Here is a 12,500-nt window from a genome sequence, read left to right as displayed (position 1 = left end):
TTGGTTTGGGGCTGGGCTAGGTCTGGTTTGGGGCTGGGCTAGGTCTGGTTTGAGGCTGGGGCTAGGTCTGGTTTGGGGCTGGGCTAGGTCTGGTTTGGGGCTGGGCTAGTCTGGGGGCTGAGGCTGGGTCTGGGTTTGAGGCTGGGTCAGAGGCTGGGTCAGAGGCTGGGTCTGGGTTCGAGGCTTGGTCTGAGGTTGGTTCTGGGTCAGAGGCTGGGTCTGGGTTCGAGGCTGGGTCTGAGGCTGGGTCAGAGGCTGGGTCTGGGTTCGAGGCTGGGTCAGAGGCTGGGTCAGAGGCTGGGTCTGGGTAAAGGCCTTGGTGACTGTACTGAAATGAGGAGTGATATAGGAGGTAAACATCCTTATCCCTCGCCCCACGGCGTCCACCAGAGAAACACAAACCAGCTGGTCTAGAAATAGAATCAGCATGAAACACTCTTCCATCTCCTCTTCTGTCTTTCATCCCCCCTCTCTCTCTGTCTATCTCTCTCCCTCCCCCCTCTCTCTCTGTCTATCTCTCTCCCTCCCCCCTCTCTCTCTCTCTCCCCCTCTGTCTATCTCACCCCCCTCTCTCTCTTTCTTCCTATCTCTCCCCCCCCCCCCTCTGTCGAGGGGCTAGTAGGAGAGGACCGCTGGCAATGAAGCTGATATAAACTTGTGTGTGTGTGTGTATGTGTGTGTAGGTGTACTGTAGGTGTGTATGTGTGTGTCAGTGTGTGTAGAGGAACAAAAAGTGATAAATGTGTTTCCATTTCTGCGCGTGGCTGACAGACTGGTAAATAAAAAGCTGTTGTCATCCTGAACACAGAGCAGCTCCAGTAGAAGGAGATGTAGGAGCAAGGATGGAGTGTCCGACACACACACACACACACACACACACACACACACACACACACACACACACACACACACACACACACACACAGCTCAAGATGACCTTGGGATTCAAACTCTTAAAATGACAGCTCTGCTACAACATGCCTCTAAACCTCCACCAGCCTGGAACCAGCCTCTAAACCTGGGCTAGCCTGGTTCTAGCCTCTAAACCTCCACTAGCCTGGTTCTAGCCTCTAAACCTGGGCCAGCCTGGTTCTAGCCTCTAAACCTACACTAGCCTGGTTCTAGCCTCTAAACCTGGGCCAGCCTGGTTCTAGCCTCTAAACCTCCACTAGCCTGGTTCTAGCCTCTAAACCTGGGCCAGCCTGGTTCTAGCCTCTAAACTTCCACTAGCCTGGTTCTAGCCTCTAAACCTGGGCCAGCCTGGTTCTAGCCTCTAAACCTCCACTAGCCTGGTTCTAGCCTCTAAACCTTCACTAGCCTGGTTCTAGCCTCTAAACCTGGGCCAGCCTGGTTCTGGGGCGGCTCTCGGATTTTGACCACGCCCCCAGCTTCCTCACACACAGAGACTCCGCGCTGCGTTCTGAGGTAGAACCATACACCAGACGTCAGACCAGGGAACCGCCGACAACGTCCGCACCTGCAGTACCAACACAAAGGAAACGGAACGTAGCCAGCAACAACCGTCCCACAGACAATGGTTTGGAACTGGTCCCACGTGAACGGGCAGACAGATAACCTGAGACACTGTTCAAGTTGAATGGACTCCAGGGGATTAGTGTGTGTGTGTGTGTGTGTGTGTGTGAGTGTGCGTGTGTGTGTGTGTATGTAGAGGCGAAATACCAATTGACAACACTTCTACAGCCTGGCTGTTGCAGCTTGACTCAAAGCTGCAGCAGAACCTACGGTGGCCGACGTGTGCAAATCCGGAACACAACGGCAAGTTCAAAAAACACAACCGCAAAGTTCAAACACAACAACAAAGTTAAAAAACACAACAGCAAGTCAGAAAACACAACTGCAAGTCAGAAACACAAATGCAAGACAGAATACACAACAGCAAGAGAGAAAACACAATCGCAAATTGGAAACGATTGCAACTCCCAAAAACACAACGACAATAACCAGAAATCACATTAGAAATGTGTCAACCGGAAAGGGATTTACTACTTGTTGGATCTGATTGGGCAGCAATAGTGTCAATTGCAGTGGGACATGTGCGGGAAGCGAATACTCAAATTAATTTGAAATGATACGTTTAATGACTGGGTTTAAGAATGGAACTATTTTTCTCCCACATGCAGGAGACCTAGACACCTAGATGGCAATAATAGCGAAAATAATGAAGATATGTTTTGAGTATATCTGTGGTGGTGATAGGATAACATTCATATACAGAGAGAGGACGAGTAGTTGTTTTGTTGTATATTATTTCAATATACAACAGAGATCATTCTCTACAAAATAGATTACATCCTAATTCGTAGCATCATCATTCATTCATTCTTGTCCTAGTGATTTTGACGTTAGCTGGTTGGCTGGAGTAAGGGCCGACTGCTTCATGTTGAAACGCAAAATGTCGCAGCCCAGCAAACACCCCAAGGAGGTTGGTTTGGTGCAAGCAGTAGCGCCAGTTGGCTGGAGTGCGCGGTTCACTGCACCCTGGTTACGCACCGTTCCTGTGGGTGGGTGTCTCTCAGTGGCACGGCGGCGGACCAGTATCCAGTGCGCATATTGAGAGATACGGGAGCAGCCCAGTCTTTTATACTCTCTGATATTCTGCCTTTCTCTGAAAAGTCTTCCACTGGTTCTAGTGTATTGGTGCAGGACATCGAAATGAGCTATGTGTCGGTGCCTCTCCATCTGGTGCACTTCAGTTGTGATAGCCAGTGGAGTGTAAGGTGGCCGTGCGTCCGTCTTTTCCAATAGGTGTAAATGTTCTTGCTCGGTAACGATGTTGCTGGTGGCAGGGTTATGCCTATTCTTAGGTTTTGGAACATATCCCTCTGTTCTACAGCCTGATGTGTTGGCCCAGAGCTAGGTTTCCTGAAGTGTTCCCTGTGTGCGCATGTAGCCTACCCGTGCGCAGGGCTGAGTGAGGTAGTTGACTTGGTTGATACCGTGTTCGCGACTGAGTTGTCTGACTCATCAACTGCCCCAGTTCCATCTGCCCACTTCGCCTACCGCTGACACAAGTGCTCGTAGTCAGAGCATGCTCCAGAGTAAAAACCTTGTGTCCGAGCCTACCCAGCTACCTATGACACGCAGTAACCTGATTTCCTTACAGAGGACAGATGTTGAGTTGGCCAAGTGTTGGGAGGCTGCTCGGGATTTAGACATGGATGATGCTACGAATTAGGATGTAATCTATTTTGTAGATGATCTCTGTTGTATATTGAAATAATATACAACAAAACAACTACTCGTCCTCTCTCTGTATATGAATGTTATCCTATCACCACCACAGATATACTCAAAACATATCTTCATTATTTTCGCTATTATTGCCATCTAGGTGTCACATAGACTAGCCAAGAGCCTGGCTATGCATCGTAACGTCTGATCAGCTGTTTTGTGCAAACTACTTAGAGGCCACTAGCCTCCTAAAGCAGGTCACTAGCTATAGATAAAAATGTCCAATATTTGATATGACATCAATGAGCTAGCTAGCTCATCAGCAATCAATAACCTTTATTTATCCAGGCAAGTAGTTAAGAACTTCTTATTTATAACAACAGCCTGGCAGGAGGCAAGATAACAGACTGGCAGGAGGCAAGATAGGCTCCTGCATGTGGGAGAAAAATAGTTCCATTCTTAAACCCAGTCATTAAACGTATCATTTCAAATTAATTTGAGTATTCGCTTCCTGCACATGTCCCACTGTTATTGACACTATAGCTGCCCAATCAGATCCAACAAGTAGTAAATCCCTTTCCGGTTGACACATTTCTAATGTGATTTCTGGTTATTGTCGATTTCTGGTTATTGTTTTTGGGAGTTGCAATCGTGGTTTCCAATTTGCGATTGTGTTTTCTCTCTTGATGTTGTGTATTTTGTCTTGCATTTGTGTTTCCGACTTGCAGTTGTGTTTTCTGACTTGCTGTTGTGTTTTTTTACTTTTTTGTTGTGTTTGAACTTTGCGGTTGTGTTTTTTGAACTTGCCGTTGTTTTCCGGATTTGCCGTTGTGATTTGCACGCGTCGGCCACCGTAAGAACCTCTATGGAAACCACAGGACACCAGTCCATCCCACTCTTATCAGCTCACGCACACACACACACGCATACACACACGCACACACACACACACAGCAGGGCAACAGCCAGACACTACCTACATTGTCATACGACAGGTTGCTCATACCGCTCTCTGATTGGCTCTCCCACCCTGTAATCATCCTACATCTCACTCACCAGTCGCTGCTGAGGACGTCCTTCTCCTGTGTACAGATATAGATTGCCGCAGTCTGCGGGGCACGTTGCTATGAGTGTGTGTGTGTGTGTGAGGTGTGTTGCTATGAGTGTGTGTGTGTGTGAGGTGTGTTGCTATGAGTGTGTGTGTGTGTGAGGTGTGCTGCTAAGCGTGTGTTTGTGTGTGTGTGTGTGTGTCTGTGGGGTGAGTTGCTAAGCGTGTGTGTGTATGTGTGTGTGTGTCTGTGGGGTATGTTGCAAAGCACTAAATCATTTCAATTTCAGAGAGTTCCGAAACCAGTTCTTGTTATTCAATGCTGGATGTGAAAGTGTTTGAGAGAGAGGTGTGTGAGTGTGTGTGTGTGTGTGTGTGTGTGCATCCTCGCTTAACGCCTACCTCTTTAAACGAGCCACTCTACACTCCACATGAGATATGATGGAAAGATGAGCACGGGGTCACACTGGGTCTCTCTCTCGCTCCCTCCCTCCCTCTTTCTCTCTCTCTCACTCCCTCCCTCCCTCTTTCTCTCTCTCTCACTCCCTCCCTCCCTCTTTCTCTCTCTCTCTCCTTCGACCACACACAGTGAAGGAGCGAGAGAAGGAGGGAGGGAGATGGAGAGGCACAGGGGGAAGGAGGGAGAGAAGGAGAGAGGGAGAGACAGGGAGAAGGAGGGAGAGAAGGAGAGAGGGGGAAGGAGGGAGAGAGGGAGAGACAGGGAGAAGGAGGGAGAGAAGGAGAGAGGGGGAAGGAGAGAGAGACAGGGAGAAGGAGGGAGAGAAGGAGAGAGGGGGAAGGAGGGAGAGACAGGGAGAAGGAGGGAGAGAAGGAGAGAGAGGGAAGGAGGGAGAGAGGGAGAGGAAGCACAGAGAACAGACGGTTGGTGCTGCAGGGGAGGGACAGGAACGCAGTCCCTCTGACTACCATGCAGCACACAGCCATCCCAGCAGGGAACCTGCAGACAGAACCACTGCCACAGAGAGAGAGAGAGAAAGAGAGAGGGGGAGGGGAGAAAGAGAGAGAGAAATAGATAATGAGAGAGAAAGAGAGAGAGAAAGAGATAATGAGAGAGAAAGAGAGGGGGAGAAAGAAAGAGAAAAAGAGATAATGAGAGAGAAAGAGATGGGGGGGAGAGAGATGGAGAAAGAGAGAGAGCATTCGGATATATATGTGTGTGTGTGTGGGGGGGGGGGGGGGGGGGAGGGTAGGGTAAGGTTGAGGGGGGAGGGTTAGGGGCGGAGCTTGCAGGGCCAGGGTCTCTCAGGGTGCTCTCTAATTGGTCCCTGCAGACCTGGAGGCTGAAAGAGGCCAGACTGATGAGGGCGGCTGGCTGACCCCTGACCCCCTCGCAGGTCTCCTCCTGGGTCCCTCAGCTCAGCAGGACCAGAGGAACTGGGACAGCAGGTACAGAGGAGCCACAGAGAGAGAGACTGTGTTTTAGAGGTGGTGCCGTTTCCTCCTTGTTTACAATGGGTAATGAGCTCTAGGGCGCTATAGGGATGAGAGCTGTGTCCCGAGCGCTTTTTAGTCCCTCCAGACTCCAGACAAATATTACATTGAATGGCTGCGCTCCGCATACTACATAATGGAGTCTGTGCCACTTTGCCACCCAAGCTGGTGTTCTGAGGTCATATCGACGGGTCAAAATTAAAAGAGTGACAGGTCGTAGCAGCAAATGAGAGACGCTAGCCCAGGTTAGATGGGCGGGGCCAGGTTGGGTGGGAGCGAGGTGGGGTACAGAGACAGCTAGCGTTAGCACTACAGCAGCTAACATTAGCTAGCTATCTTAACTTACTAGTTAATACTCCAGGCTGCAAAAACTCTCAGCAAAAACCCTCTCTCCTCCTCTACCAGCTAGTGATACTACCAGTCCATCTCTGATGACAACACTGCCTCAGAGACACACTATCATCACATCCTCTTCACGCCTCTCTCTCCCTTGTCTCTCTCTCTCCTGTCTTTGTATCAGTCTCCCTCTCACACAGAGAGAGACCCTCACAAGGGGGAGAGAGAGAGAGAAAGAGAGAAGGGAGGTGGGGGGGGTCTAAATCCTAGAATCTGCAGCTGATAAATGAGCTTAGTGAGGTGGGGGGTCATCCTGCCTCAGTAGCCAGGAAGACGCACAGACGTGCCTGGAGACTCACCTTCCTCGCCCCCAAACCTGCCAGCAGACAGAAAGAGCCAAAGAACACTCTCAGTGGATCTGCTTGTTGTTGTGCATGGAAAGAAATGAGCTGTAAAATTAATTGGGGGCCTATCTCTAGCCTGCAAGGTGCAATTACTATTTCTGTTGCGTTGACAGGTGAACCAACGTACGTAGGCAATTCACAGCAAGCAAACTAGTCATCTAAAGCTATGGTACTGTACGAGCTGACTGGAACGGTCTCGTGACTAGCTAACATTAGGCCAGACAGCCCAACAAGCGTCACATTTATTTGAGATTGCTGGCTAAAATGAACAGTGCTGTGAAATACGATTTAACAACTGGTCAGTTGATCTAACGAGCAGTACAATATCATAAGGGCTAGGTTAGGTAGCTACTGTAGCAAAGCCAACTTGCCCAGCTGGTATGGTTATAAGGCTCATTCCTATAGAATAGCTTAGTGGTTTGTTATTTCACAATGAGTTGGCTACTCACTAGATCAATATTTTCAGTGGGGGATAGCACTACAACCCCACCTGTGGCACCAGGAATCTGCTCTGACCACTGTTTTTATTCACCACCATACATGTAATTGTAAATGTTCTTTTTTGGCTGGTATTTTTTTCATCTACCAGACATTTGGCTGGTGAACTTAAAAGTAAATTTCGACCTCTGGTATTAGTACAACTACTACGTCAACATGAGCAGCTTCTTCACAGGAATGGGAGACTTCTAGTATGTTGCATCACTTGCTCCTTAGTCTCGCATAGCCAGACCTATCTCCACACTTCGTTTACGCTGTGCCAGCGCCGGAGACAGGTCTGGCTGGACATATTACCATTCTCCGTCGTCTTGGGAGGAGCCAGTCCCGGACGCAGCGACGGTGCTCTTGCAAAATAGTCTTTATCGAATCTGATTGGTGCCGAGAGAATCTCTCGGCCGAATCAGATTAATTTGCTTCGCCACTGATTGGGCAGTGTGACAACGAATGACAAGATTTATTGCCAAAACCTACATACGTTGAGTCAGACTACTTGCTCCTAAACAAGCCTTCTTAGCCATTGGACAAAACATACTCCAGGAGCTTGCTCGGTCGTCTCATTGAGAGGGGTCAGGGAATAATTTTTACAGCTCACTTTTCTGGCCCCTGGGTGATACTGTTTTTTTGCTTCCCTCTGGAATATGTAGGGGTGGGTCGTACCCACCTCCCTTGTTCTCTGTAAAGCACATTGTGTTGCCTCTGTGTATGAAATGCGCAATACAAATACAGCTTTGATTGATTGATTGATTGGTTGATTGAACAAAGTGTGTTTGTGGATGATTGGTCTTCTCAAGGTCAGTGGAGAAGCTCCAGCACCATGATAGTGAGGCAGGAGAAGCCAGACCTTCTAATCTCTAGTTAGTAGTAGTGGGCTCAGCTCTGGCCTGCCTGCCCACTTTCGGGGGGTAGGTGCTGTAAAGCTATTGCCTAGCAACAGTGTAGCCAGGCGCAGAGGTGTTGGTGGAGAGCATGCTGATAGGCCAGCACACTGAGAGGATTACACCTGCACACTGGCCACACTGCAGCCCGGTCACACGGCGCTAGGCTAGGTGTGTGTGTGTGTGTGTGTACTGTATGCGTGTGTGTGTGTGTGTGTATATGTGTGGGGTAGGGGGGAAGAACATGTGTGTGTGTGTGTGTGTGGGGGGGGGGGGGGGAGAACATGTGTGTGTGTGTGGGTGTAGTGGGGGGTTCTGGGAGAGAGATAATGTGAGATAAAGATAATGTGTGACTGTGTGTGTGACTCCTGTATGGAAAGCTGCACAGGTTAAATGTGCTAATCCTACTGAGCTAGATAACCACCGCCCGATTTCAAAGCTATGTTGTCTAGCCAAGATTCTCGAATCCTTAGTTAATTCTCAGTTATGGGCTTTCTTGGAGGCATTCAATATACTTCAACCTCAACAATGAGGGTTCAGAGCAGGACATAGTACGGTGACAGCCCAAACACTTCAGGTGAGCGATACAGTCCGCGGTCTTGATAATCGCCAGCACTGCGCTGCACTTTTTATCAACCTGTCTAAGGCATTTGATATGGTAGATCAGAGCATTTTATTATACTATCCTCCATAGGTCTAGACAAGCTATCCGTCAGTTGGTTCTCAAATTATCTAATTGGGAGGATTCAGGCTGTTGTAGCTGATGGGTTTAAATCAAGCTTTCTTGTAATTGGCTAGGGTGTCCCACAGGGGTCCATCTTGGGTCTTTTATTTACTATTTATATTAAAAAACACTGTGCCCCCCTCCCACACTGTTCTGTCCACTATTATGCAGACAACACAGTCCTACTGTATACAGTGCACGACCCACTCTTAAAACGGCCACTGAAAATCTGCAGTCTGCTTTCGATGCTTTCCAGCTGTCTCTTATTAAGCTTGTACTAAATTCCGATTTGTATGTTGCTCTCAAGGTGGGACTGATGCCAGTAAAGGTATTCACACTCTACAGGGGACACACATAGAAATTGTTGATAAGCAATAAAAAATACCTGGGTATTTGGCTGGATAGCAGGCTATCATTCCAGACCCATGTGGAACACTTCACCAAGAAACTAAGGGGAAAGATAGGATTCTTCTTCTGAAATAAATCCTGTTTTTCTACTGTTAGCAAGAAAATGATAGTGCAATCAACAATATTATGTCTGACTATGGTGATGTTCTGTCTATGCATGCCTGTCTGCACCTGTGTGCAATTTACACCATGATTGCAATTAGCCATGTGGCTTTTTTTTCCATTTCAAGACAGCTTGGTTCATAATGAAAATGACAGACTGCACAATATCAGTTCTGTTAATTCAATATCATTCAAACCTCACAAGTTCTGAGGAGAGACAGAAGGAGAGAGTGCGCGCTGACTGCTGCAGTTAATACCAGCTTTTCAGAATCGGTATTTGCACCTCTCTAACCGCTATTTGCACCTCTCTAAGACGCAAGGTTTATTTGGGGCAATTTGGCACGGAATTACCTAATTTGCATACATTCAAATGAGACTGGCGCAGCCGTGAAGCTATTTGCTCATCGGTGCAGTTTGCAATACTTCACCCTTTGCAATACTTCACCCTTTGCAATACTTCACCCTTTGTGTGTGCTTTGTGGATTAGATGCTATTTTTTTTGTCTCTTTTGCACGGGTTTTGCCAATGCAAAAGCCATGCAATTCTTTTGTGGATTTGGCCCTAGGTCACAATCTCTTATTCTATTTTACACATCTTGTAATTTTTAATGCTTTTACTTTTATTGTTTCTTTTAAATCTGTTCTCACTGTGTTTGTATGATTTATGTTTTTTATCCTTCTCCCTTTATGTAAAGCACTATGTGCTACATTGATTTGTATGAATGGTGCTCTATAAATAAAACAATATTGACATCTCATATAAGGCTGACCGTACCTCGGTATAACACCAACACAGGAAAGTCTGCCTTCAGTATTCATGCAACCAAGAGGTGGACCAAACTGCAGGTCTCCCTAAAGCTGGCCCAACTTGTCTCTCTGGAGAGGTTCAAGGCTATAACAGAAGGTGTGCTCCATGTGGACTGTACATGTTTCTTGCAGACTTGTTCTTATTCTGGATCTTGTGACTTCGTACTTGATTTTATATTGTTTTGTTGTATCATGTTCCTATTATCCTGTTTTTTTTATTGTAATCAGGGTGGCATTGAAAAAGAGAGCTTACTCTCAACTGCCCTCCCTGAATAAATAAAGGTTTCTATTCAACTCAGTTCAACTGACCTGATAGGCTGTAGTAGTGCTGTAATTGACCTGATAGGCTGTAGTAGTGCTGTAACTGACCTGATAGGCTGTAGTAGTGCTGTAATTGACCTGATAGGCTGTAGTAGCGTTGTAACTGATCTGATAGGCTGTAGTAGTGCTATAACTGACCTGATAGGCTGTAGTAGCGTTGTAACTGATCTGATAGGCTGTAGTAGTGCTGTAATTGACCTGATAGGCTGTAGTAGCGTTGTAACTGATCTGATAGGCTGTAGTAGTGCTATAACTGACCTGATAGGCTGTAGTAGCATTGTAACTGATCTGATAGGCTGTAGTAGTGCTGTAACTGACCTGATAGGCTGTAGTAGCATTGCAACTGACCTGATAGGCTGTAGTGAGATGAGGATGGAGGTGAACTCTATCTGGCTGCTCTCAGATCTCCCAGGGGGTCCGAGCTCCAGGAGCAGACTCGCTTCTCTGACCCTATTTCCTACTTCCATAAATAACTACCGCCACCAACACATAGCTCCGCTCCTAAGCCACACATCATCTGTGTGTGTGTGTGTGACATTTAGAACATTTCTCCTGCTGCAGGGGTCCTTTGGAAATGAAAATACCTTTTCACATAAAGCAGTGTGAATCAGCAGGGAAGTGTGCTACAGTAGAAGTGCTTGTGTGTGTGTGTGTGTGTGTAGGTGTGTGTGTGTGAGAGAGAGAGAGAGGGTGGAGGGTAGAAAGAGGGGGAGAGAGAGGGAGAGAGAGAGAGGGTGGGTGGGCAGACTGCTGGCCTGGAGAGACAATCACACACACACACATACACACACACAGATAGCTGTTCCAGAAAAACCCACAAACCCAAAAGAGAACCCTGGGATCTCTTAGCACTTCCACACCCAGTGTGTGTGGCAGAACTGTGTGTGTGTGTGTGTGGCAGGACTCGGTCTGGCTACACAGGCATGGTACCATCAAACCTCAGTTCATCTCTATCAGTCCATCTCTCATCAGTCCATCTCTATCAGTCCATCTCTATCAGTCCACCTCTATCAGTCCATCTCTATCAGTTCATCTCTATCAGTCCATCTCTATCAGTCCATCTCTATCAGTCCATCAAACCACCATCTCTATCAGTCCCTCTCTATTAATCCATCAAACCCCCATCTATATCAGTCTATCAGTCCATCAAACCTCCATCTCTATGAGTCCACCTCTATCAGTCCACCTCCAACAGTCCATCAAACCTCCATCTCTGAGTCCACCTCTATCAGTCCACCTCTATCAGTCCACCTCTATCAGTCCATCTCTATCAGTCCACCTCTATCAGTCCATCTCTATCAGTCCATCTCTATCAGTTCATCTCTATCAGTTCATCTCTATCAGTCCATCTTTATCAGTCCATCAATGTAGATGTGCTGCAACATGATTGGCGGAGGAGGGAAGGTCAGTAATCATGGGGAGTGACAGGATAGGAACATGTTTGCTGGTCTGGAAGATGTTCCTCAGCCAGACCGGAGTGTGTTCATGAGAGGGGGTCATGTGTGTTTATGAGAGGTGGTCATGTGTGTTTATGAGAGGGGGTCATGTGTGTTTATGAGAGGGGGTCATGTGTGTTTATGAGAGGTGGTCATGTGTGTTTATGAGAGGGGGTCATGTGTGTTTATGAGAGGGGGTCATGTGTGTTTATGAGAGGGGGTCATGTGTGTTTATGAGAGGGGGTCATGTGTGTTTATGAGAGGGGGTCATGTGTGTTTATGAGAGGGGGTCATGTGTGTTCATGAGAGGGGGTCATGTGTGTTTATGAGAGGTGGTCATGTGTGTCGATGAGGTGGTCATGTGTGTTCATGAGAGGGGGTCATGTGTGTCGATGAGGTGGTCATGTGTGTTTTTAAGATGTGGTCATGTGTGTGCATGACGTGGTCATGTGTGTTTATGAGAGGTGGTCATGTGTGTTTATGAGAGGGGGTCATGTGTGTTCATGAGAGGTGGTCATGTGTGTGTATGAGGTGGTCATTGGAAGTCAGAGAGGACCCATGATCGGACCCTTATTAATCCTCTAAGTTGTTTAACTAATACATAAAAAGTATAATCTAATCATTCATGTTGTGGTAGAGTTGTCTGTCTGTCTGTCTGTCTGCCTGCCTGCCTGTCTGCCTGCCTGCCTGTCTATCTGTCTGTCTGTCCGTCTGTCTGCAGGGACAGAGCTAGCAGAGAAAGAAACATTGATCGCGTAGAGAACACCACTACCTCCAGATTAAATTGACTTGAGAGGTTTCCTTCTCTTGAAAAATGCTTCAGGGGGCATGGGATCTCCCCCTCTCTCCCTCCCTTCCTCTCTCCATCTCTCCCTTTCTCTCTCTCTCCCTCTCTATC

General features: G+C 47.5%; 1 protein-coding gene across 2 annotated transcripts in view; it reads right to left on the bottom strand.

Annotated features, from left to right (window-relative positions):
• The window catches only part of itfg1 (integrin alpha FG-GAP repeat containing 1), a 136,092-nt gene that overhangs the window by 58,293 nt on the left and 65,299 nt on the right, over window positions 1-12,500 (bottom strand). The window lies entirely within an intron of this gene.

This window comes from Borostomias antarcticus (genome assembly GCF_949987555.1).
Source record: "Borostomias antarcticus genome assembly, chromosome: 4".
Classification (NCBI taxonomy): Eukaryota; Metazoa; Chordata; class Actinopteri; order Stomiiformes; family Stomiidae; genus Borostomias; species Borostomias antarcticus.
The sequence above is the reverse complement of the archived record's forward strand: the minus strand, read 5'-3'. Positions and strand labels throughout refer to the sequence as shown.